This window comes from Castor canadensis, chromosome 6, assembly GCF_047511655.1.
Source record: "Castor canadensis chromosome 6, mCasCan1.hap1v2, whole genome shotgun sequence".
Lineage (NCBI taxonomy): Eukaryota > Metazoa > Chordata > Mammalia > Rodentia > Castoridae > Castor > Castor canadensis.
The window spans coordinates 91,731,306-91,757,397 of record NC_133391.1 but is presented as its reverse complement, the minus strand read 5'-3'; the positions used below and the strand labels follow the sequence as shown (position 1 = coordinate 91,757,397).

The 26,092-nt window shown below is 36.1% G+C and overlaps 1 long non-coding RNA gene across 1 annotated transcript in view; it reads right to left on the bottom strand.

Moving 5' to 3' along the window:
• Positions 1-16,502: 16,502 nt before the first annotated feature.
• LOC141423902 (uncharacterized) overlaps positions 16,503-26,092 on the bottom strand; it is a 35,465-nt gene continuing 25,875 nt past the window's right edge. Inside the window, exons 2-3 of the long non-coding RNA XR_012448665.1 lie at positions 20,593-20,661; positions 16,503-16,962 (exon numbers count right to left, since the gene is read on the bottom strand). This is a non-coding gene — a long non-coding RNA (uncharacterized lncRNA). The remainder of the gene's footprint in view (positions 16,963-20,592; positions 20,662-26,092) is intronic.

Here is a 26,092-nt window from a genome sequence, read left to right as displayed (position 1 = left end):
TATTTTTCTGCTTCTACTTAGTTAATCATATGATTTTTTGTTAGTTAACACAGTAATTTCCCAAGGTAGATCTCATTGGCCATCATGCATTATTTTTGTAATATTTTGTTAGATTTTATTTGCTAAAATTTTGTTAGAATTTTTACATATATGTTCATGGGAGATATAAGTCTATAGATTTATTTTCTTATGTCTTTATCAGGTTTTGGTATTAGAGAAATGCTGACCTTATGGAATGATTTGAAAGTATCTCATACTTTCTACACAAGAATAAATACAGAATTTAAAAACCTGTTGAAATCACCATAAAAAGAGAACTAAGGTAGAAAGAAGAAAAATAGAGAGGATGAACCAATTCAGGTATAATACTTATTTACATGGAAATGTTACAGTGAAACTCCTTATATAGCAATCTTAAAGAAACGAAAATGCCTTTTTTCAAAAATGGAGAACAGGAAGGTAAAATAGGTCTTATCTGGGAAGTTTTACCAGTGAAGGGGGGAAGATATAAGGAAAGAGTGTAGGATGGTGAATGTAGTGGAAATATTATTCACTGAGGTATGAAAATGAAAAAATGAAACCTGCTGAAACTATTTAAGGAGTGGGTATAAAGGTGGCATAAAGGAGATGATGGAGGGGGTGAATTCACCTGTAATAAATATCACAATGTACCCCCAGTACAATAAAAAAAGAATACAATTATTTTTCCAATAAACTCTTGTTGACATTTGAGAGGAAAAAAAAGAGTTTATGAAGGGATAAAAACAAATCCCATCAAGATTTATATCATAATCAAAACACTCAGGACAAGAACAAAGAAAGAATACTGAAAGCTCCAAAAGACAAAATCAGGTCACATATAAAGGCAAACCAATTAGAATAACAGCAAATTTCTCAACTCACACTCTAAATGCAAGAAGATCACGGGAAAGGCAGAATCCAGGCCCTGAAAGAAAACAACTGTCAACCTGGACCACTCTACATGCAAAACTATCCTTCCTAATTGAAGGAGAAAAAAAACCTTCCACAATAAGAAAAAAATAAAGGAATTTGTGACCACCAAGCCAGCACTACAGAGGATACTTAAAGGACTTTTACATACAGCAGAAAAAACTTGAGTGAGACAGGTAGACTCAAGAAAGAATAAACCCTTTTGAGCAAGCAGACCATTAAACAAGAAATAGGTAAAACTAAACAACAGGGAAACAAAAGTGACTAGAAACAGCAGTCACCTCTCGATACCAACACTAAATGTAAATGGCCTCAATGCCCCAATAAAGAGATATAGAATAGCAAATTGGATTAAAAAAGAAGACCCAACCATACATTGCTTACAAGAGACTCATATAACAGAAAAAAAGTAAACACTGGCTCAGAGTCAAAGGGTGGAAAAACGTTTTCCAAGTGACCCCATAAACAAGCAGGAGTAGTTATATTCATTTGACAAAGTAAACTTCAAACTAAAATCAATCAGAAGAGACAACAAAGGTCACTTCACATTAATGAAAAGAACAATTCATCAAGAGGAACTATCAATCCTTAACATATATGTACCAAGCATAGAGACACCCATCTATATTTAAAAAAAAAAAAAAAACTCTAATGGCCTTAAGAGCACAGATAGACACCAACACATTGACAGTGGGAAACCTGAACACCCCACTGCCACCATCACCCAAACAAAAGATCATCAGTGCTACTACAAACATTAGACCAAATAGACATAGTTGACATCTACAGAGTATTTCACCCAACAACTAGATAATACACAATCTTTTTGCAGCTCATGGAACTTTTTCCAAAATAGATCATATTTTGGGACACAAAGCAAGTTTCCACAAATTCAAGAAAATCAAAATAGCCCCTTGCATCTTATCAGAAAATACTCAAATATATGGGAACTGAACAACGCACTGCTAAAAAACCAATGGATGACCTAAGTCATAAGGGAGGAATTCAAAAAATTCCTAGACTCCAATGAAAATGGAAATAAGACATACCAGAATCTGTGGAAGGGCCATGGTAAGAGGAAAGTTTATAGCTATAAGTACCTACATTAAAAAAACAGATATCTCTCAAATAAACAATCTAATAATCCACCTTGACCCTTAGAAAAACAAGAACAAACCAAACCCAAAACCAGCAGTCAGAGAGAAATAACAAAGATCAGGGATGAAATTAATGAAATCCAAACCAAACAAACTGTACAAAGAATCAATGAAACAAAAAGTTGGTTCTTTGGAAAGATTAATGGGATCAGCAAACCTTTAGACAACATAAAAAAAATAGAGAAAGGAGAAGACCCATATTAATAAAATCAAAGATGAAAAAGGAGACAAATACTAACAAAATCCAGAAAATTATTAGAGAATACTTTGAAAACTTATATTCGAGTAAACTGGAAAATTTAGACAAGATGGATAAATTCCTAAATGCATGCATCCAACCAAAGTAGAACCCAGAAGATATTAGCCACCTAAATAGTCCTATTATATGCAATGAAATTGAAACAGTAATACTCTTTCTACAAAGAAGAGCCCAGGACCTAAAGGATTCATGGCCAAATTTTACCAAACCTTTAAAGAAGCACTAACACCAGTACTCCTCAAACTTTTCCCGGAAACAGACAGGGAAGGAACACTACCAAACTTATTCTCTGAACCCAGCATTGCACTCATTTTGAAGCCCAGTAAAGTTGTAACCAGAAAAGAGAATTATAGACCAATATCTTTAATGAATATAGATGCAAAGATTCTCAACAAAATACTGCCAAACAGAATTCAATAACACATCAAGAAGATCATAAATCATGATCAAGTTGGTTCCACTCCAGGAATGCAAGGATGGTTCAATGTATGTAAATCCATAAACTTAATACAGTACATAAACAGATGCAAGGGCAAAAATCACATGATCCTCTCAATGGACACAGAAAAAGCATTTGACAAAATCCACCACCCTATCATGATAAAAACTCTGAAGAAACTAGGAATAGAAGGAAGATTCCTCAACATAGTAAAAGCTGTGTATGACAAACCTAGAGTCAACTGCATACTAAATGAAGAATAACTAAATCCATTCCCCTTAAAGTTGGCAATGAGACAGAGCTGTCCACTTTTTACACTCCTATTCAATATGGCTTTGGAATTCCTACCCAGTGCATTAAGACAAGAGCAAGAAATAAAAGGAATAGGAAAGGAAGAAGTTAAATTATCCCTATTTCCAGATGACATGATCCTATACTTAAGAGACCCCAAAAACTCTACCAATAAACTACTAGAAATTATAAACTCTTTCAGCAAAGTTACAGGATATAAAATTAATATAGAGAAACCAGTAGCTTTTCTATATACCAACAATGCACAGAATGAGAAAGAAATCAGGGAAACAGTCCCATTTACAAAAGTCTCAAAAAATAATAAAGTACCTCAGAATAAATTTAACAAAGGAAACTAAAGTTTATTGTTATTACTATTCATTTATTCACAGGTACATACAATTTTTGAGTCATTTCTCCCCAGTGCCCCCCTTCCCCTACTTTCTCCCCCCTCCCCCCTCACTTCCAGGAAGAATCTGTTCTGCCCTTATCTCTAATTTTGTTGAAGAGAAGACATAAGCATAATAAGGAAGACAAAGCATTTTTACTAGTTGAGATAAGGATAGCTATACAGAGAGATTCCCAGCATGCTTTCATGTACAAATGTGTTACAACCCAAGTTGATTCATCTCTAACTGATCTGTACATTGGTTCCTGATCCCTTCTCATGTTGACCTCTGTCACTTTAAGGTTTCTGTATTAGTTCCTCCAGAGTGGGGACATCAAACACTTTCATGTTTTGGGTTTTCTACCTTTTCATATATCTTCCATATGTGCTCTCCCCTTGTCATGTGATCCAAGTCCAACCACATTGCTGCATTTGCCCTAGACATAAAGTCCACATATGAGGGAGACCATATGAATTTTGGTCTTCTGAGCCTGGCTGACCTCACTCAGAATGATGTTCTCCAGTTCCATCCATTTACTTACAAATGATAAAATTTCATTCTTCTTCATGGCTGAGTAAAATTCCATTGCATATAAATACCACATTTTCTTCATCCATTCATCAGTAATGGAGCATCTTGGTTGCTCACATAACTTGGATATTGTGAATAGAGCTGTAACAAACATGCATGTGCAGATGCCTTTGGAGTAACCTGTGTTGCATTCCTTTGGGTATATCACCAGGAGTGGGATTACTGAATCATACGGCAGGTCTATGTTTAGATTTTTAAGAAGTCTCCAAATTTTTTTCCAGAGTGGTTTCACCAACTTGCATTCCCACCAGCAGTATACAAGGGTTCCTTTTTTCCCCCACATCCTTGCCAACACATGTTGTTGGTGGTGTTTTGATGATGGCTATTCTGACAGGGGTGAGGTGGAATCTTAGTGTGGTTTTGATTTGCATTTCCTTTATGGCTAGAGATGGTGAGCATTTTTTCATGTGTTTTTTGGCCATTTGAATTTCTTCTTTTGAGAAAGTTCTGTTTAGTTCAGTTGCCCATTTCTTTATTGGTTCATGTTCATGGATTTTAGTTTAGTTAAGTTTCCTGTATGTTCTAGTTATCAGTCCTTTGTACTAAAGAAGTTTTTAATGAAAATTTTACACCACTGAAGAGAGAAATCAAAGAATATTTCAGGAGATGGAAAGATCTTCCATGCTCATAGATCATGAATCAACATTGTAAAAATGGCCATACTACCAAAAGCAATCTACATATTCAATGCAATCCTTATCAAAATTCCAATGACATTCTGTACAGAAATAGAAAAAGCAATCATGAAGTACATATGGAAACACAAAAGACCTTGAATAGCCAAAGCAATTCTGAGAAAAATGTCTAATTCTGGAGACATCACAATACACAACCTCAAACTATACTACAGAGCCATAACAATAAAAACAGCATGGTATTGGTACAAAAACAGACAGGAAGACCAATGATCAGAATAGAAGATCCAGACATAAGCCCGTGCATCTATAGCCAGCTGATCTTCAACAAAAGAGCCCAAAACACATGGTGGAGAAAAGACAGCCTCTTCAACAAATGCTGCTGGGAAAACGGATATCCACATGTCGAAGACTGAAACTAAATCCCTGTCTTTCACCCTGTACCAAAATCAATTCAAAGTGGATCAAAGACCTTAATATGAGGCCTGAAACTTTGAAACAACTCCAAGAAGCAGGGGGAAATACACTAGAATAGTTAGGCACAAAGAATGACTTCTTAAACAGAACTTCAAAGGCTGAGCATCTAAAAGAAACAATTAACAAATGTGACTGCATTAAACTAAAGAGCTTTTGCACAGCAAAGGAAACAGTCACCAGACTCAAGAGACACACCACAGCATGGGAGAAAATCCTTGCTAGCTACTCATCTGACAAGGGTCTAATATCCAGAATCTACAGGGAACTGAAAAAACTCAGCCCCCAAAGAATCAATACTCCAATGAAGAATTGAGCACATGAATTAAACAGGGAAATTCTCAAAGGAAGAGGTACAAATAGCCAATAAATACATGAAGAAGTGTTCAAATTCCCTGGCTATAAAAGAGATGCAAATCAAAGCAACACTTAGATTTCATCTCACCCCAGTTAGAATTGCCAGAATCAAAGGTAATAACAACAAATGCTGGCAAGGACATGGCAAAACAGGAACTCTTATACACTGCTTGTGGGAACACAAATTAGCACAACTGTTATGGAAAACAGTATGGAGATTCCTCAAAAAACTAGAGCTAGAACTGGTACACAATCTGGTGATACTGCTCCTGGGCATCTATCCAAAAGGATGTAAAGCAGTATACAGTAGAGACATTTGTACACCAATGTTAGCACAGCACTATTCACAGTAACTAAGCTCTGGAAACAGCCAGATGCCCTACGAGTGATATGTAGATCATGAAATTATGGCATATATACACAATGGAGTATTACTCAGCCACAGGGGAAAATGACATGGGGTTTCAAGGTAAATGGATGCAATTGGAGGACATCATGTTAAGTGAAGTTATCCAGGATCAGAAACAAAAAAGATACATGCTTTTTCTCATATGTGGAAGATAGATCCAAAGAGAAACAAAAGCAAGCATGATCATTTACAAACTCAGTTGTAGAGCATGTTTGTAACAGTGTAACTACTCTATGGAACTCTGGAAAGTAAGAAAGGAAAAGAGAATGATAGGACAACAGTAATATCACATACCATAAGATGTGAAGATAAAGGATATAAGAATGTGTACTGAAAGATGTTGAAAAATGAGGGGTGAGTGGGAGTTAAAGGGGTAAGGGAGAGTATTCTAAGTGACTGAACAAACCAAAGTAAAGCATGCCCACAGAGGGCATATATTGAAACACCCCTCTGAACATCAACTCAAATATTAATTATGACAACCAGGACTGTAAAATAGGCAGTGTGTGCAGGCAAGAAGGTACTAGAGGGAGAGGGAGTGTGAACTAAGGAGATAAAGCTGACAGTATATAGTAGATGGACTTCATATACCTATATGAAACAGAACTAGAAAACCTCTTGCAATTGCTTTAAGTGGGGTGAGGAGGGAGCTGAGAGGGAGAGACTATGGGGCAATGTAACTAATGTACAATATAAGTCTAATCAGAATTGTCACTATGAAACTCCTCCTGTATTATAAATATATCCTAATAAAATTTATTTTAAAAATAAACAAATAAAATGTTTTCCCACATGTTAAAAAAAGAGAGAAACATATAATCACAAATTCATCTATTCAAGAAAATAAACATTTACAATTATCTTCAAAGATTAAAATTTCAGTTTTCCAAAGAAGCATTTTGTCAGCTTCATCTCTTACTCAAATTTTATTACTTCATATAACATTTCTTCCTGAAATCTGTTTTATTAAATTTAAAATGTTAAAATTTAACATTTTATCCAATAATCATGCTTTGTTTTCATCAGCCAATTACATACAAAGTGTAAGTATAACATCATGGTATTATACAGCATGTATAGATAGACTAGAAATTCTTTTGAATTTTTGTTTTAATTGGGGATATTTGTAGTACAGGGCCCCATGACTAGTGAATACAGAGGGAATTCCTTGAGGGTTACAAAAAAAAAAAAGCCCATAATTGAGCCAAGGAAAAACTTTGAAGCTACTTAATTTGTCTTCCATAAATTTTCATTCAATTTATTGAACTTAAATGTCTTAAATGCCAGTAGGAAAGAGAAAACTTCCCCTAGAGGAATTTCCTAAAAGTATCATGCAAATTTTCTTGAAAGAAGTTTGTGTTATTTGATATATTGTAAGAACCTTTGTAAATACTCCAGGGTACCCCAACCTAGCACAATAATTTAAAAAATAAGGACAGGAAGGCAAAACAGGTTCAGGGGAGGGGTGCCAGTGGAGGGGGGAGTATATAAGGAAAGGAGCTTGGAGAATGACTATGATGGAAATGTTTTGTACATGTATATGTAAATGGCAAAATAAGACCTGTTGAAACAATTCTGGTAATGGTGGGAGAGGATATAAATAAGAATGATGGGGGTGCATTCAACTATGATATTTGTAAGAAATTCTGTAATTATCATAATATACAAACAATATTAAAAATATTAATACAACAATAATAAAAATGAAGTATAAAAAAAAGTTTTTGCTGAATACATGTTTGTTAGAACTGTGGCTGATGCCCTGCTGGAAACATTTGTTAAACACCTTGTATGAGGAATGAACTTGAAAATACAGCATACAGCAACATCTCTGTCTATTCTGTGGCCCTCTTCCCAATCTATGTGCCAGGGACATGCCTCCTATTCTGATTACTCCTCACATAAAGTGCTTTGCACTCTGCTCTTCCTCACATTATCCCCTCTATTGACCTTCCACTACATGCCATTTTTTTTAAAAGAACTCAAATTTCACATCGTTATTAACAGTTGTTATTAGGTAAGCTCTTTGCACCCCAAAACATGAAATGAATTTCTAGAAGTGGATATTGTTACATCAGCAGTAGATAGAAAACACAAATTTTAAGTGTTTATGTCCTTGAAATGTATTTATGTGAACTATTATAAACCAATTATTTTACTAACTTTCCCCTTTATTCAACAGTTGAATGATTTTTTTGTAAGAACTGAATGCCTATAATCCAACAATTAAATACCACTGTGTAAGCTCTGGTGACACAATGATAAAGCAAAAAAAAAAAAAAAAAAACATGAAAAGGGCTTCCATCAGGATCTTAAAACTATTGGGTAGAGAAAGCCCATAAAATAACACATAAAATACAATACATTTATAACATGATCAGTGTTATAATTAAGTAAACAAACTGTAGAGGAATTAGAAAGCTGGAGTGTCTCTAATTTAAGATGGACTACTCAAAGAAGTTAATATCTGAGAACATAAATATTTGAGCTGATAAATCATGATATATCATGAGAACATGATATTCGAGAAGTTAGTTTTTCCAATGGCTTTCCAGAAGTTCCTTCCTATTATTCACTTATAAATTATGGCTGCTAAATTTCTCTTCCTCATTCATTTATGTAAATATCTGTTAAATAGTACTCCAAAGAAGATCAACAGCAGTTTGATCAACATAACAGAAGGTGTAAATTTAACCAAATGTTGCTTTTAAAAAATCTATTGAAATTGAGAAACATGTAAGCCATGTGTTCTTTGTTTCATTGTCTCAATGAATGTGATCTGTCTTTCATAGAAACAAACAATGGGCAGGATGCCCTGAGTATTGAGCAAAATATTTAGCCAATTTCCTATCTATTAGTACTCTATTTAGATTTTTCTTCAGTCCATTGTTGCTTTATTTCTTCCAATTTTCAATGTCTTTTTTGTAGACAATGGTAGATGTTCTCTATTTACATGCCCCCAGCTTCTTATAAGGATTTTCATAAAAACAAATTTTCAGAACCCAACCTGTACAGATTCTGGTTTAGCAGTTTTTGAGTGATACCCAAGAAGATGTTGTTTCAGTGACCAGACAATCAAAGGAGATTCTGACATAGGGTGTTCTCAGACATGACATTGATAAAAATGAATATTATCATTTTTCACATGAATATGTGCCACAATTATTCTCTTGTTGTTTGGGGTAGAGGAAACTGAGAATTTAATAGAACTAGAGAAAAAGTTAGTTCAAGAAGAATTAACTTAGAAGGCAACACACATGTACAGGAAATCATGCGAGTCAACTCCCTGTATAGCTATCTTTATCTCAACCAGCAAAAACCCTTGTTCCTTCCTATTATTGCTTATACTCTCGCTTCAACAAAATTAGAGATAAGGGCAGAATAGTTTCTGCTGGGTATCGAGGAGGTATGAGGGGTAAGGGAGGAAGGGGGCCTAAGGGGGGAGAAATGACCCAAACATTGTATGCACATATGAATACAATAAAAATTTTAAAATAATAATAATAGTAGAGTTCTGTAGGAAGCCACTCTAAACCTTTAAGATTTTATTTTATTATCATATCTCTGAAGGACATGCCTCATCTCAAGAACTTGGAAGAAGCACAACCTCTAAGTGTAGAGAGGGTGTTTTCTCTGGGAGTACCTGGAATCCTCTTAACTGAATACTGTCTTCAGGTCTTGGTGTGTGTGGGTATTAGTATTGTTACATGCCGGTAACATGTGTTGAGGGTCCTTGCCTTCACAGGCCAGAGAACTGGTTCATGAGGCAGCTGAATTATGAGCCAAAGCCAGTATATAAAGTAGGATTTATTAGAGAGAAAGGAAAGGCTACAGCTAGAGAAGCACAGCAGAGCCTGGAAATAGGTAGCTCACTGCTCAGGTGAAGGCTGGGGCTTTTATGGATGTTCTAACTCTGGGTTAGGTGGGTTTTTCTCATTGGCCATGGATTCACGGGCTTTCTCAGGTGAACTGGTTTGGTTTGCACATCTATTGGGGGAGGGGAAACAATCTTGACAGCATTTTGCTCATCAGCTCTGTGGCAGATATGTACCTCTCCTTTAGGATTCAGGAATGCAGGCCTCCATCTCCTCAGGACATAGGAATGATATTGTCCTCCATGGGGGATGGGATACTCACTCATCTGCCTTAGGTTATCAGACCCAACAAATCCCCCCTCTGAGACAAGCACCCAACTGCTGTTGGCAAAAAGGGTGATGACTCATCTAGCTGCTTTGTGCTGACAATGGGGCAACAGGAGGATAGGGGAGAGGGTACTTGTCTCTAGGGGCCCCCCATAGAATGGGATGGAGGGCTCATGCCTAGGCAGAGGTGAGTATTCCTTGACTAAAAAGCTGGAGTTTGATCTGTTAGACCTGCTGAAATATAAATCTGGAGAGATCATTTATTATACAAGACCCAAATAGGAATATTAGAAGGAGCATAAAAAGGTGTCTGGTAAGGGCTGCATATCTAGGGATCCAGATTCTGCAAAATCCTGCAATCCCAAGAAAGCTCTAAGCTGCTTTATGGTATGGGGGAGTGGGAAACGAAGAATTGGGTTGGTTCCCTCATGACTCAGGGAGAAAGTTTGTCCCTTTAAGACCACACCTAGGCAGGTGACCTGTTGGAGGCATGATTGAGCCTTGTCTTTAGAGACTCTGCATCTCTGGGAGGCCAGAAAGTTTTTAAAAAGGATTCAGCAGCCCTGAAGATGAGGGACTCTATGGCTCTGCACAGAAGTATGTTATCAACATATTGAAGAAGGGTGGCTTCTGGGTAGTGCCATCCTAATAAGTCTTTAGTTAAGGCCTATCCAAAAAGATGAGGGCTGTCTCTAAACCCTTGTGGCAAAACTGTCCAAGTTAGTTGCTTTAAGGGTTTGTGGGATCTTCAAAGGCAAATGGGGCTGACTGTCAGGATTTAGGTTAAATGTAACTTTTGGAAAAAAAAAGAGCTTCAGCTCATTATTTTATATAAATTTACACTTTTAACTTTGTAAAAGTTTGTACCATATTTAGACAAAGTATAGACACAATAGTTATAAGGTGGTCATTTAAGACACATGAACAAGTACATAAAAGCTTGACAAGATCAACAGAAAACACAAGTAATTTCTTTGATAAAAATCTTTCCCTATAACAGTCTTTTGTAGATGTTACTCAGAGCAGAATATTAAGATAGCCTTGTTATTTTATAGACATAGAGAATTTGATTTTACTTTGCCATGACCCTAAAATCTTTTAAGCAACTCTTAGATTATAATCAACTTTAACTTTATCACACACCACAGCTTTTATTCTATACACTTTTAAAACTTACTCAGACCTTTATATAATATTCTAAACACTTTGATGGTTTGTCCTTATCCCTCCTCTCCATATTTGAAAAATTTTTAAGACAAACCCTTCTTTAGAAAATCCTTTCTCATCCAAAAAAAGTTCCTTTTTTCCTTTAACTTCTCAAAAACTACACTCAATACCTATATTGAGTTATATTCTTTCCATTTGTTTACTTTGTAACTTGTATTTTAAAATCAACTTTTATACTATAGGGGTTGGAGTAACTAATTAGTAGCCTTTTTTTTTTTTAAGGAATTTATGATAGGCATAAGGCCTCATGTCCCTCAGGCTTGAGGGGATACTTGTTGTGTAGAAAGTGTGAGGGATCTTTGAGCTCGCCCTACAATTGATCCCATCAGTCCACACCATGGGATCTATTTGCTCATGAAGGAGGGGACAGCAGAGATAGCTGCCTGGGGGGAGGAGAATTTGAGATTTTAATTGAGATAGTAAATCCCATCCCAGCAGGGCATTGGAGTTTCAGGAACTATGAGGAAAGAATGATGGAAGAGGAGGTCTCCCCAAGAGCAGGCCAGAGGCTGGGTAAAATATTGCTCTAGGGGCTGGCCAAATATGCCCCAAAGGATAATTTTGTCATGGACTGGGGACCAGGAGAGAATGGTAAGAAAGAGAAATGGGTTCCACTGTCTGGTAGGAAAATGACCTTTTGCTTTTCTGCCATTATGGCTTCTCCGAGGCTCCTCAACATTGATACAAAGAAGTGGAGTGTGGAGAGTGGGCTGGGACCCATCAATCCATAGGAGGTGGCACCTCACCTTCCATCTGGAGACAGGGGCACTTAGACCTCCAGTGGTTACCTTTGCAGAGAGGGCAGGGTCCTGGTTGGGGGCGGGGCTGTCTCCCAGACTGTACTCCTTAAGCATTCTCTAGAAATGTCCTTCCTGTCCACCATGGTAGCAAGTTCGGGATGCAGACCCCAGTCAGTGGGGCCTTCTCTGAGAGCAGCAATGAGGTCATGATGTCTCTTATCTTTTTCTCTCTTGTTAGTAATGTCCTGGTTATAATATACAGACATGGCTGCATTAGTTTTCCAATGATTTTTTTTCCCATCAGCCACAGACTTTGAGTTCTTTACAAATATCTGAAGCTGAGTGTGTTAGAAATTTGTCTTTGAGTACATAGATAGCAATTATGGAGCCAATCTGGGTGGTCTCAGATGAAAGAAAATTTGTATAAGGGACCTCAGTTCACTTTTCTCCCTTTTACAGAAAAGGTCTAATTGGAGTATGGTATTGTGATTTAAGGAACCCTGTGAAGGCCACTTTTCTTGGTCACCCAAGGTATACTGAAGCCAGGTCTCTGTACAAAGCTTCCAACATTTCCTTTTAACATTTCAATAGACAGACCAGAAGACTGGAAGGGGCAGGTCCCATCTAGAAAGATAACAACAACAATAAATTAGGTCAGTTTCCCATCTTGTCAGCGTCCTGGCTGGGAATGACCTTACTAACAAGTCCAGGCATTCTTGTCTCATGACTTTCCCCCCATCTGTGGTCAGGACTGAGGAAAGTGACCTGGTCATATTAGACCACCTGACTGATGCAGTGAGAAGAGAAAAAAAACAAAACTCTAGGATCCTGCCTTCTAGCTAACAGCAGGCAGCCTCTTTAATAAAGGCTACCTTTTTAACAAAGGAATATATCATCTGTAAAGTTAAAGAAGGGCATTTAGAGGGCATCCCCAGGCAACAACAGCACCATAAGTGATGACTAGTGCTAACATTTGGAGGGAAAGTTTATGCTGAGGCCAAACATATAAGAGATTTTAAATGAGAAGTTTAGAGAGCACAGTAATGCCCATTTTGCTGTTCCCAGGAGGTTATATTAGTGCTTTCTGAGACCATAACCTTGGCTTACAAGGACTGGGTTGGTGGCCAGAGGTGTGAGGTAGGGCTGGGAGTGTGGGAGCAGGGTTTCCACAAGGCGCCACCCCCCCTCCCCCACACACACCTGGGACAAGAGAACCTGTCTGCCTAGGCCTGATCCTGTGGCCTGTCGCCCCTTCCCCTTCCTGTGTATACATGCCTGTGGCCTGTGCGCGTTTATTTTTCTTCTCATCCCTTTTAGGGAGAGTGGCTGTGGCCCATCGCCATGTGTGGCTGGTGGCTTAGGATGTGTGCTGGATCCTCTCTACAGATTCTCTTAGTTATGGCAGGCATTCCCGCTGTGCCCAGGGGCCAGCATCCCTGTGCATGATCATGCCTATTTGCTTTCCCTCCACCCCTTTTAGGGGCAGAGTTAGGGCTTGAGTATGGTGGTTGCAGTTTTTTTTTTTCTTTTCCAAACCCCTCTGCCTCTGCTGGTGCCTAGCAACTGATTTAAAGTTGCTTGGGACCGAGGGGGCTGACAAACTAGTAGGAATAACTTAGGTCATAAGGTACCATGGTACAAGTTTTTCATGGGAGGCCAGGGTCCCAGTAAGCCCAGGGAGGGGAAGGTAGACAGAGATAAAGGGCATGTGGTGAGAACAAGGAGGGAGTAGAAAAAGTGTCCTGACATCTTAGGTAAGGGAGGGGAAGGCAGAGCTTGGAGGCATGACACACGCCGGTGTGATTAGTGACCACGTGTGCTTCCAGGTCACTCCCACTGAGTGGTACTGGAACACTTTCAGCAACATGAAACCTCCATTCTTGGGTCACTGTCTCAGGCAGAAAGGGCATTAGACTGGGGGAAAAAGAGAATTAGTCATCAGGTGCCATAACCAATCAGGACTCTCTAACATAGCAGGAGTTGTACCTAAATAAATCCTGGGCTTGGTTTCAGCCCACAGGGAGGGAGCATGAGCTCCCCCAGAGCCAGTATCACCAGAGGCCAGAGTTAGCAAAGAGCAGCTGGCTTCACACCATGACAGGAAAGTCCCTCGGGAAGATAGGAAGAGACAGGTAGGGCAGTGGAAGGAAGTCTGCTTTTGGGTAGTCCTCAGCAGGGGGTTTCCCCAGCAGGAGCATCCAGCAGGATACCCAATGGTTGCACCTTAGGAATGCCTCTGTTGGTGTGGTGCTCAAGACATACCGACCTTGGTCCAGGAGAAAGGAAGTCCCTTCGAGCATCGCCAAAATGTTATGTGCCAGTATCAAAGGTCCTTGCCTTCACAGTCCAGAGAACTGGCTCCTGAGGCAGCTGAATGATGAGCCAAAGCCAGTATATAAAGTAAGATTTATTAGAGAGAAAGGAAAGGCTACAGCTAGAGAAGCACAGTGGAGCCCTAATGCCAGGTAGCTTGCTGCTCAGGTGAAGGCTGGGGTTTTTATGGACGTTCTAACTCTGGGTTAGGTGGGTTTTTCTCATTGGCCATGGATTCATGGGCTTTCTCAGGTGAACTGGTTTGGTTTGCACCTCTATTGGGGGAGGGGAAACAATCTTGACAGCATTTTGCTCATCAGCTCTGTGGCAGATCTGTATCTCTCTTTTAGGATGCAGGAATGCAGGCCTCCATCTCCTTAGGATGTAGGAACAATATTGCCCACCATAGGGGAAGGGATACTCACTCACCTGCCTTAGGTCTCCAGACCCAACAGTATCAGATTCCTTCCTTGTTTCTTTAGACTGTGGATTTTCAAATGTGTGTTATAATTGCTTAGTCATTAATGAAACTTTTCTGAGCACTGTGGCCTAAAATAAACTGTCACAATTCTTATAATTCTGGAGCTCAGAAAAGTCACATATTAGAACTGAATGCAGCCTTTTTTGGCTCCATCTAATTCTAATTGGCTTATTTAGCCTAACCTAAATATTTCAACAGTGGAGATCAGGGAGATTAAATAAATTACAGCATGTAATCCATTTAATTAATGGATTAATTAATTAATTAGCAGCTCATCTAGGTTATCTTCTAATTCATGATGTGGTGCCCTCTTGAACAAGCCATATTTACTAAGAATAGTTCATACTTAGTACAAAAAACTATATTGTGTGTTTTACATTATTGTTTTATACCTTATATCTTAAGTATGTAAATTGCATCAGGCCATCCATAAAACTTTCTTGGCTTTTTCCTCAGAATTGTCTGGTATATAGTAGTTACTCAAAAAATGTTATGCAGCACAATTGCTTTCAATTTTTTTCCACAATAGACACAATGTAAAAGTATAAAACAAGAAAATTAATTATTTGGAAAAGAGGGAGGGAGAGAGGGAAGAAGAGAGAGACAGACAGACAAGGACAGAGACAGACAGAGAAATGGACACAAGAAAAAGCAAACAGACTAAGCCAAGCTGATTGCCTTGTTAACACTAGGTTCAAGACTTTTGTTCTTACAAAGTTTGACATTTCTGTATAATTCAGTATTCATAGCACCATCTAGTGGATTTACTTCAAATTCAAGTAATTAAAACTCTTAAGTTTTATTTATGTGTTTGTCCATTTAGTTTGTTTGTTTTGATAGGATACAGCATTCTAGTTTGGAAATACACATGGTAGATATTTAGAATCAGATATTGTTTTATCTACATGAACAAAATGTAGACTTGGAAGATTTGTGATTATAATATGCTATTTAAGGACTTAAAAAAAAACTTGTCACAAAGGACACAGGAGATTTGTTAAGAACTTTTGAAGGATACATGCATCATATACAAAATTACAGTTTTGTATGTAAAATTATAAGTATCACACGTAGCATTGCAGTCATAAAAAGTGCCCATTTTTGGATTATTTACATGAATTATATAGAGAGAAGAGGGGAAGGGAAGGAGGGAGAGAGGGGAAAGAGGTAAAGAATATTTAACCTGTAGAAATTTGAGTACATTTTCAAGAAAACAGGCTCGAATCTATGAATACTTTTTTGTGCCAATAGTACCTCATTTTTTGTCAGTTACCCAGACATATGTACAAAAGTAAAATTATAGTCAAAGTAAAAATTATTGTATTCCAAAGCTATATTCACATTATCTGAAAACTTGGCCAAGATTATTCATTGCACAATGTGCATTGAAGTATAATAATACATAAATTATGTATATTTCCAATAGAGTAAAACTCTCTTAAATCTCTGAGCTAACAATTTTCAGATTTTAATATTTTAAGTTTTTATATTTTAAGAAATATATTTAAACAATCAATAACTTATTTTCAATGTGAAATCATGTATACCTTCAATTAAACAAGAATTCTTTTACATTAAATGAAAATAATAAAGTTTACAATTAAAGTTTTGCCATTTTACTTTAATCTTTATAGGTAAACAGCATGAGTAATATAACCAATCAAAAGATAATTAGGTAAGGAAGGTACTATTATTTGAGGCTTTAATGAAGTTACTAAAAGGCATAATTATTTCAAAATTATTAATTCATTTACAATTGTGTAGTTTTATTCTCAAAAAAGTATTAATTTTATGCAAAAAATATATTTAAAAATCTATGGCATGTGCCATGTATACAGAAACCCAGGCTGGAGAAGTATTGACAAGAGCTAGGAGAAAACTGTTGCACAGCCAATTTGCACAAACGCCGAGATTTCAATAAGGTGTAGACTTTTGCCAGTTCCCATGCTATTCTTCTTCCTTGGATTGTCCATTTCACCTTTCATGTAGCTCTTTGACTATCATTCATCCACCAAGATTTGTTGAAGAAAAAAAGTTTACAATTGGGAAAGCCTCTGTCTCTCAATGATCCTCAATCTTAGCTGCATTTTGGAATGTCCTGGGAAACCTTGAAAAATATGAAAGATTTGTATTTGATTGGTCAGGATAGAACTTGAATAATTAAAATTTTCTTCAGAGATTCCAAAGTGTTTACAAAATCAAAAAATCTTCTCTATATGATCCCATCCAGATTACACTAAAATAATACATTTTATAAGTATCTGTCTCTGTTTCTATCTTCTCTTTCAGGGATGAAATGTTATCATAGCTGGTGTTTTTACTTACAGTTTTTAGTAGAATATTTGGGATATATCACACATCCAATCAGTTATACTGAACTAACAATCATGACAGAGCCTTAAGTTTGTGTAATAGGTGAAGAGTCTGAAGTCATGAATCTGGACACTGAAGTAGTCTAGTATTGGGTGTTACTGGAGAAATGCAAATGAAACCGTGAACTAGAGAATCCTGAACACGATACTGAAGATTTGAGATAAGGGCAAAAAGTATTTGTGAGCACTGAAGAGAAAGTAGAAATTTGGATGTGCTTTAATACACTTTTAAACAGAAACGCAGATGTAGTAGTGTAGCAAATGTTAAGGTATTTGCTGTCATCTTGCCCTGCCTCACACTAATTGTGCAATGAATGCCTGATACCTGACCATGCACCTGTTTTCTAGGCTTTTTCATCACAAGTCAAAGGGACAGAAAAGATAATTAAATGAATAAGGACTATAGTTCCAAAGCCATCCTTTTCTATCTAATGCTAGCACATTGGGCATCATAATGACATGTTATTATAAGGAAATGAACATGAGATGAAGAAGTGCTTCTTATTACTAAGTTATCAGGCCACTTGATATTTGCTCAGGCATGTTTGAGTTATGGAAGCTCAGTGCAATCAGGTTAAAAACACTTTTCTGTATTTCATTTTAAGTAAAACCTTTCTAAACTATATTAAATATATTTTCTCTGCATGAATTATTTATCTAATATAGTTTAGGCTGGATATGGTGGCTCCTTCCTGTAATTCCAGCACTAAGGAGACAGGAGGCAAGAGGACTGAAAGTTTAAGACCAGTTTTATATAGCCTGGGCTGCATAACATGGCGTTGTCTCAAAAAATCATAACTAAACCAAAACAAAAACAAAAACCCAAACAAAGCCATGATTTCATAGAGCATTAGAATGATAAATATTAGTTCTATGTGTCCATCAAGTCATTTTAGAAAGAACTTGCATACTCCCATCGTTAGCCAGCAAATTATAGCAAACTTTAAAAAAAATTTATTTAGCATAAATTAATTGTAAAAGGATGTTTTGTTGTGATATTTACAAAGTGTAGATCAAGTAATTTGATCAACTTTACCCCTCTATATTGCTCCTTCTAGGCACCCTTTCTCCCCACTTCTCCTTTATAACAGTTTTTGGTGGATTTCATAGTGCATAGTAATCTGAATAATTTTATTTTGTTTTTTGAGTTAAGGTCTCACTATATAGCTCAGTCTATCCTTGAATTCGTGATCCTCCTGCCTCAGTCTCCCAAGTGCTGAAATAAAGGCATGAACCACCACACCTGGCTAATTTTAATTATAATTCAGAATTGAATAACATATATATTTTTAATAAAATAATATTGTGGTAACAATGCTAACATTATTTGAGCACTTAATATCTTCCAAATTGTGCTAAGTTCTATGTGGTCATAATATAATACTGATAAACTTCTTAAAAGCTTAAGTGCATTATGGTGTCCTTTTATACATGAGGAATTTCATTTTTGCCATAGTAAATAATTTCTTGGACACTGCTCTGTACCAGAACTTTTGAAGGCTAGAGATTTTGCTAAAGGGAACTACTTCTTTTCATAGAACTTATTTTCCAGGAGAGGAGGCAAGTAACATAAATAAGCAAATATGCAAGCCAAGAAAAGAATAAGAGACAAGTACTATACAAGAGAACCAAAGTATCCAATTAATAACACAGAACTGTTGACTGAAGAGGAAAACCTCTTTGAGAAAGTGGCTTTTAAAGTGAGACTGACATGAATGCCTACACAAAATAAGACCCACAGAGGAAAGTTGACAGAATACAAAAATACTATTTAAATGTCCAGAATAGGCACATAAATAGAAACCAAAAGTAGCTAAGTGATTTATTGGGGCCAGAAGATGGGAAAGAAGAAAAATGAATAATAAATACTAATGATTTAGAAATAATAAAAATATTCTAAAATTGATTATGGTGATGGTTGCACAATGCTGTGAAGAAATTAAAAACCATTTTATTATACATCTTAAATGGGTGAATTGTGTGATATGTGGACTATATCTTAATCAAGCTGTCTTAAAAATATATTAAGAAGATGTATTTTTCCCATAGGTAGAAAACAGAAGGTGTGAGAAGGAAGTGACAAAGAACGGTATGTGGCATTTGTAGGAAAACAACACATTTGGAGGGAAAAGGGAGTAAGATGGGGACAGAGAAAAAGACAGATAGTCATTCACAACTTTGTTAACTTCTGGTTAGTATAGAATTTTAATGTAATTGTAAAGATTAAAAGAGGTGTTATGGAATAGATATATATATATATATTTTTTTTAATTACAGTACAGAAAGCAGATTGTATGGGAGCAAGCGAGTAAGTACAGAAAGCAGTTTATATATCCTGTGGAGTAGGCAAATGGGATGTGAGAATAACATCTTAGACCACAGACGTGGATGTGAGTAGACATGGACTGAAGTTTTGCTTTGCAGTTAGAATCATCAGGAATGTGAAAGAATACATGGAGGGACAGGGAAGATGAGTAATTAGGGATTGTACTGGAAAGTTTGGTCTGGCAATTGAGTAAATAGCTTTTACTTACTGGTTTTCTCTAAGCACAGATGATAACTTTACTTTTTAAAAGAATGCTTTCTGCTCCAGATTTGCTACCTGGTCTCCTTATTGTTATAATTTAAGATGAGTAGGAAAACTTACACTCTTAATTCAGCAATTATTGTGATTATTTACTGGAGTTTATTACTTTTAATATTTCTGTATATTTTAGTGGCTTTAGTGCTTTATCTTTAGAAATCACCTAGACAGAATATTTGTTTTAAATAATGCATGTGACTGTATGAGAAATGGATACAGAAATGATTTAGGAGTTCTTTTCCTCTCAAGCATATTTGGAGCTAAGTAATTTTCCAACAATAAAAGATATGCCATGTTGCTGCTAAGACCCAATCCCTTGTCAACATTACATCTCAGAGACTGAAAACTTACCGTGATTCCTTATGTTAGTCAATCATAATGTCTATACTGTTCCCTTTCTTCTCCTTAATAAGAACAAGTACACTCCCATTCATTCCTTGGCAATATAAATTTACATCTGGAAGGAGGATAAATAATGTTCTCCTGTATAGGGGTGTGTTTCCTTAATTTATTTTTCTGACTTATGGGGAAGTTACTGGGGAAGGAAAATATGTGAATATAAAAAACAAAACACTACATGCTTCTATTTGTACTTTAAAAGCAAATTCAACAGTGAGATACCTATTCAGAATTTATTTTCTGAGTGAAATAGCATGAATTATAGCTGGAGGCCTGGCTCAAGTGGTACAGTGCCTTCCTACCAAGCATGAAGCCCTGGTTTAAACCCAATACTGCTTTAAAAATTAATAATAACTAGCAGTCACAAATATTTTTACATTACCTGTGTAATCAGGAAATGTCCAACAATTTCTTCAATTATAATGTCATTGATTTCATCCACATGGCAAAGCTAGATTATTAGAGAGAAAAATAATGGGAAAATTATTGTACCAAAAGTCATATTAAAAGTTATGATATGTTTATGCCCAGGTTAATGCACCTAATATTACATAATAATTTTTTATTTCTTTTGCTGAAATTGCCGGTTTAACTTTAAATACAAATCTCAAAGATTGATGTAGAAATAAGAAACTAACAACAGCATTTACTATCCATGAAAAGATATATTAATTTTATTGTAGTATAATATGTTTATGTCAGAAAAGAAAATATCCAAATATACAAAAGTACATGAGTAATTATTACTATATAAAACATAATGTGTGACATACACTACCACAGTGAGACCAATATACATTTTCATGTTCTAAGACTTACAGAAAACATTATACACAATCACATTCATACTCTGTGTAATAAAAGTATATGCAATTCAACTGAGTTTACTGAGGATTTACTATGTACTGTGACTAAGAACACATGAATAAATGAGGAAAAAAACAACATAAAGAATTTATTAACTATATCTTTCCCTAAGATTCAATTAAGGCACTGAGGCTGAATTCACCAGATGATCTTCCTTATTGGTTATGTGTTTACAAAGATACTATGTCTTGAAAAAAAGATTTAAGCATCTGAATTCTGGAGTTGTTAATGAGAATGCTTATTTTCTGTAGAAAACATAGAACTATGACCATCCTAAGCAAAATTCTTTGATGAAGGCATATTAATGCTTTTTCATATTTGTTAAGTGAAAAAATTAAAAATCACTACTGCTATATGTAATCTCAGTAGAAAATTCAGGGGACATGCCCTACTCTATACTGAGATTTTCTAAACCAACTTTACCATCCTCTTAATGGTAACATTATTATTGTGATATAAGCAAATATATTTACAACTTCCAGAGAACATTGATAGGTTAATAGAGGGGGGTAAAACATGTCAGTTTATTATTAATATAATTCTTTAGCTTCATTTACTAATACTGTAAGAAAATATTAAAATTTCAAAACACGTATCAAGAATTTATATACTATTGATTTGGTCCTACAAATGACCAACATTTTAAGTATTAATATTTACTTCACTTTAGCTTCTTTTATTTGCAACACCTTATACAAAAAGCAATTTAAAATGGAAAAAAAATACTATAAAATCATCCTCTGCTAATCAAGTTTAAGTAATGCACAAGCCACATTCATATTACTGACAAACCTCAGCCTTGTCCTTATTAAGAGTGCAAGTTTCTAGGAATACAAATAGGTAAAGAAACTGTCAAGATATCCCTATTTGCAGACGATATGATTCTATACCTTAAAGAACCAAAAAACTCTACTCAAAAGCTCCTAGACACCATCAATAGCTATAGCAAGGTAGCAGGATATAAAATCAACATAGAAAAATCATTAGCATTTCTATACACTAATAATGAACAAACTGAGAAAGAATATATGAAAACAATTCCATTTACAATAGCCTCCCAAAAAATCAAATACCTAGGTGTAAACTTAACAAAGGATGTGAACGGCCTCTACAAGGAAACCTATAAACTTCTGAAGAAAGAGATTGAGGAAGACTAGAGAAAGTGGAGAGATCTCCCATGCTCATAGATTGGTAGAGTCAACATAGTAAAAATGTCTATACTCCCAAAAGTAATCTACATGCTTAATGCAATTCCCATCAAAATCCCAATGACATTCATCAAAGAGATTGAAAAATCTACTGTTAAATTTATATGGACACACAAGAGGCCACGAATAGCCAAGACAATACTCAGTAAAAAGAACAACACTGGAGGTATCACAATACCCAACTTCAAACTACATTACAAAGCAATAGGAATAAAAATAGCATGGTGCTGGCACAAAAACAGACATGAAGACAAGTGGAACAGAATAGAGAACCCGGATATGAAGCCACACAACTATAACCAAACTTATCTTTGACAAAGGAACTAAAAATATACGATGGAGAAATAGCAGCCTCTTCAACAAAAACTGCTGGGAAAACTGGTTAGCAGTCTGCAAAAAACTGAAACCAGATCCATGTTTATCACCCTATACCAATATTAACTCAAAATGGATCAAAGATCTTAATATCAGACCCCAAACTCTAAAGTTGATACAGGAAAGAGTAGGAAATACTCTGGAATTAATGGGTATAGACAAGAACTTTCTCAATGGAACCCCAGCAGCTCAGCAACTAAGAGACAGCATAGATAAATGGGACTTCATAAAACTAAAAAGCTTCTGCTCAACAAAAGAAATGGTCTCTAAACTGAAGAGACCACCCACAGAGTGGGAGAAAATATTTGCCAGCTACACATCAGACAAAAGACTAATAACCAGAAAATATAGGGAACTCAAAAAACTAAATTCTCCCCAAATTAATGAACCAATAAAGAAATGGGCAAGTGAACTAAACAGAACTTTCTGTTTCTCATGAACATTTTGCCTGGACTGCAAGGGGATTGGACTTTGAGCACATGATGAAGCGAGAGCACACAAGGGAGGTATGAGGATAGGTAAGACACCTACAAAACTAGATAGCATTTGTTGCCCTCAATGCAGAGAAACTAATGCAGATACTTTAAAGTGACAGAGGCCAATAGGAGAAGGGGACCAGGAACTAGAGAAAAGTTTAGTTTGATAAGAATCCATTTAGAAGGCAACACACATGCATAGGAGAGCAATGTAAGTCAACTCTTTGTATAGCTATCCTTATCTCAACTAGCAAAAACCCTTGGTCCTTCCTATTATTGCTTATACTCTCTCTTCAACAAAACTAGAGATAAGGGCAAAATAGTTTCTGCCTGGTAGCGAGGGGTTAGGGGGCGTAAGGGAGGGAACAGGGCTGGTAAGGGAGGGGGCAAGGGAAAGGGGAGAGAAATGACCCAAACATTGTATGCACATATGAATATAATAAAAAAAAAGAAAAAAAAAGAGTGCAAGTTTCTGCTGAAACACCTCACTCAACATGATTTTTCTTTTTCTAGGATTTCCTTACTGATTTCTTTATCTCCTTCATCTCCAAATGCTGGGCTATCATGAGGATTAATTCTTGAACATCTTCTCATTCTACCTGCACTACTTAGGTGATCACATCTGGTTCTTGAGCATTAAATATAATTTATTTCTCATGACTCAGAATTTGTCTCTCTGAACTCCAGCTCCATACACTTTGCCGGCTTGATTTGTCCATGTATTAGACCAATAGACACTTAATGTTGCTGTGTCCAATGAGAAGCAGTTTATTCCACAGTCTCTTCTTACCTCAAAGGCTCATTGTACTATCTGCCCCTCAGGGAATGGCAACACCTGCCTTCTAGATAGTCAGAACAATAAATCTGGGTCATTTTGATTTTAGCAGCATAAAAATCTATGCAGAATCTCATCATTGCCTGCTATTTCTGTGTATGTGTGTGCATTTGTGTGTGTGTGTGTGCATTGACTTGGTGGTGGTATTAGAGTTTGAACTCACACCTTGTGCTTGCTATGTAGTCACTCTACAGTTTGAGCCATCCCTGCTATTTATTTTGCAGCCACCCTAGTGCAAGACACCACTACCTTTAACTTGAACTATTTAAAAATATTTGCAAAACCATTTCCCATTTCCACTCTTGATCTTCTCCAGCCTAACCTTCACAGAGAAATCTGAATAGTCCCTTATAGATATGTCATTTTACTTCAAACCTGTCAATAGCTTCTCTCTTTATACAGAGTAAATCCTAAATCTACACACCTTTCCATGACCTAATTCCCTGTACTTTTCTGAGCTCTTCTCCTTCTGGAAATCTCCCTTCACCTGTTACAGCCACCCTGCCCTCTCTAACTGTCCCTCAAGTAAGCTGCACACACCTCTCTTCACAGCTTTCACTCATGCTGCTTTAACTTCCTGGGTTGATCTTTGTCTAATCACCACAGGGATTACTCTTTTCTGTTAGATCTCTGTTCCAATGTCACCTTGTCAAAGAGGCTTTCCCTGACCATATAACATGGAACCCCACTAGTCTATTTATTTTTCTTCATAACATCTATTACAGCCTGATACATACTTGTTTTTGTTTATTGTATCCTTTTTCCCTTCACAGAGGAAGTTCTATGAGTTTTAGCTTTTTTACTTCTGATTTTTGCCAGAAATGTTAATATACTGTTTCTAGAACACTGCTAATTGTGTAGTAGGCATTCAATTAAAATTTGTTGAATGGGTGAATATCCCAATATTAAATGTTGAGTCAATCTTTTAATTTAAAACCAGTGTATTTCTACCTATGTTTGTACATAATTAATGCATAAAATTCCTGAAAGAGATATAAAATTATAATAATGTGTATAGATATTGATATATAGATAAACTCCAAACCAAGAGTTGAAAAAGATTTTTTAAATCTCTAATTACACATTGTTTTTTAGACATTTGTTTGAAAAATGTATTTCTAATGTTATATACATTCTTCATTTTATTTATTTTTCTGCAAAGTTAATAATATAATTGATATCAGAATGACATTAAAATTGACTAATACTTCTATAATAATCTTTTTTCTCATAATATTAATTCTCATTGAGAATCATTGCTTTTTCTGTACATTCTTTTTTCTTTTGCTACATGTTGGATAAAGGAAATAATATTCTTGTAATTGCACCAGAAATACATGAAGATAAAGAATTTGGCTCTGTTGAGACAAAACTATTGGCTGGAAAGCAACTAAATCATATAGCTTTGCATATATTGCATTAGCTGATTATGAAAATCCAAGTTTTGTGTTACAAATGAAATTCTGTGGAGTCAATATAAAAAAGTGTGAGTTGCATAAAGGAGGTGCAAACCTAGGCAAAATTTAGTCCATATCATCATGGAAAGTAAATGTAGCCCGAGTCATCTGGAAGCTCTAAGTCAGCAGTTCTCAAACTTCAAGAGTTATTGAGTCCCCTGGGGCCTCTCATTATAAATTCAGGCTCTTCTTCCTGAACCCAGATAATCTCATCCTCTAGTTTGAAAATAGCCTGAGAAATGGTATTTTAACAAGCACCTCATGAATTCCAGTGTAGTTGTTCTAAAGAACATACTTTAAGAAATGCTTGTCTAAGTGAGCAAAAGGATAGACATATACTTTAAATGAGTATAGATGATTTTCTTGGTTTTAGGAATATACACATTTTCTTTTTTCTTTTGGCTTTATTATTGTTCTGGGTAGGGGTATACATTTTTATAGCATATTATTTTACCACCTATTTTTGGGATTTTTGAGCTCATTGACATGATAAGACTTTAAGTTGTGGCTCATAATTGAACAGAAACTGCATTCAAGGAGCAGCACATTCTCATTTGGCCTCCTTCATCTTCTTAAAATGAGTATGTGATTAATTTTTTTTTGCCACCATGCCCACTTTTGGAGAAGGTAGATAATAAGAATTCACCTAGCTCTCTCCTTTAAG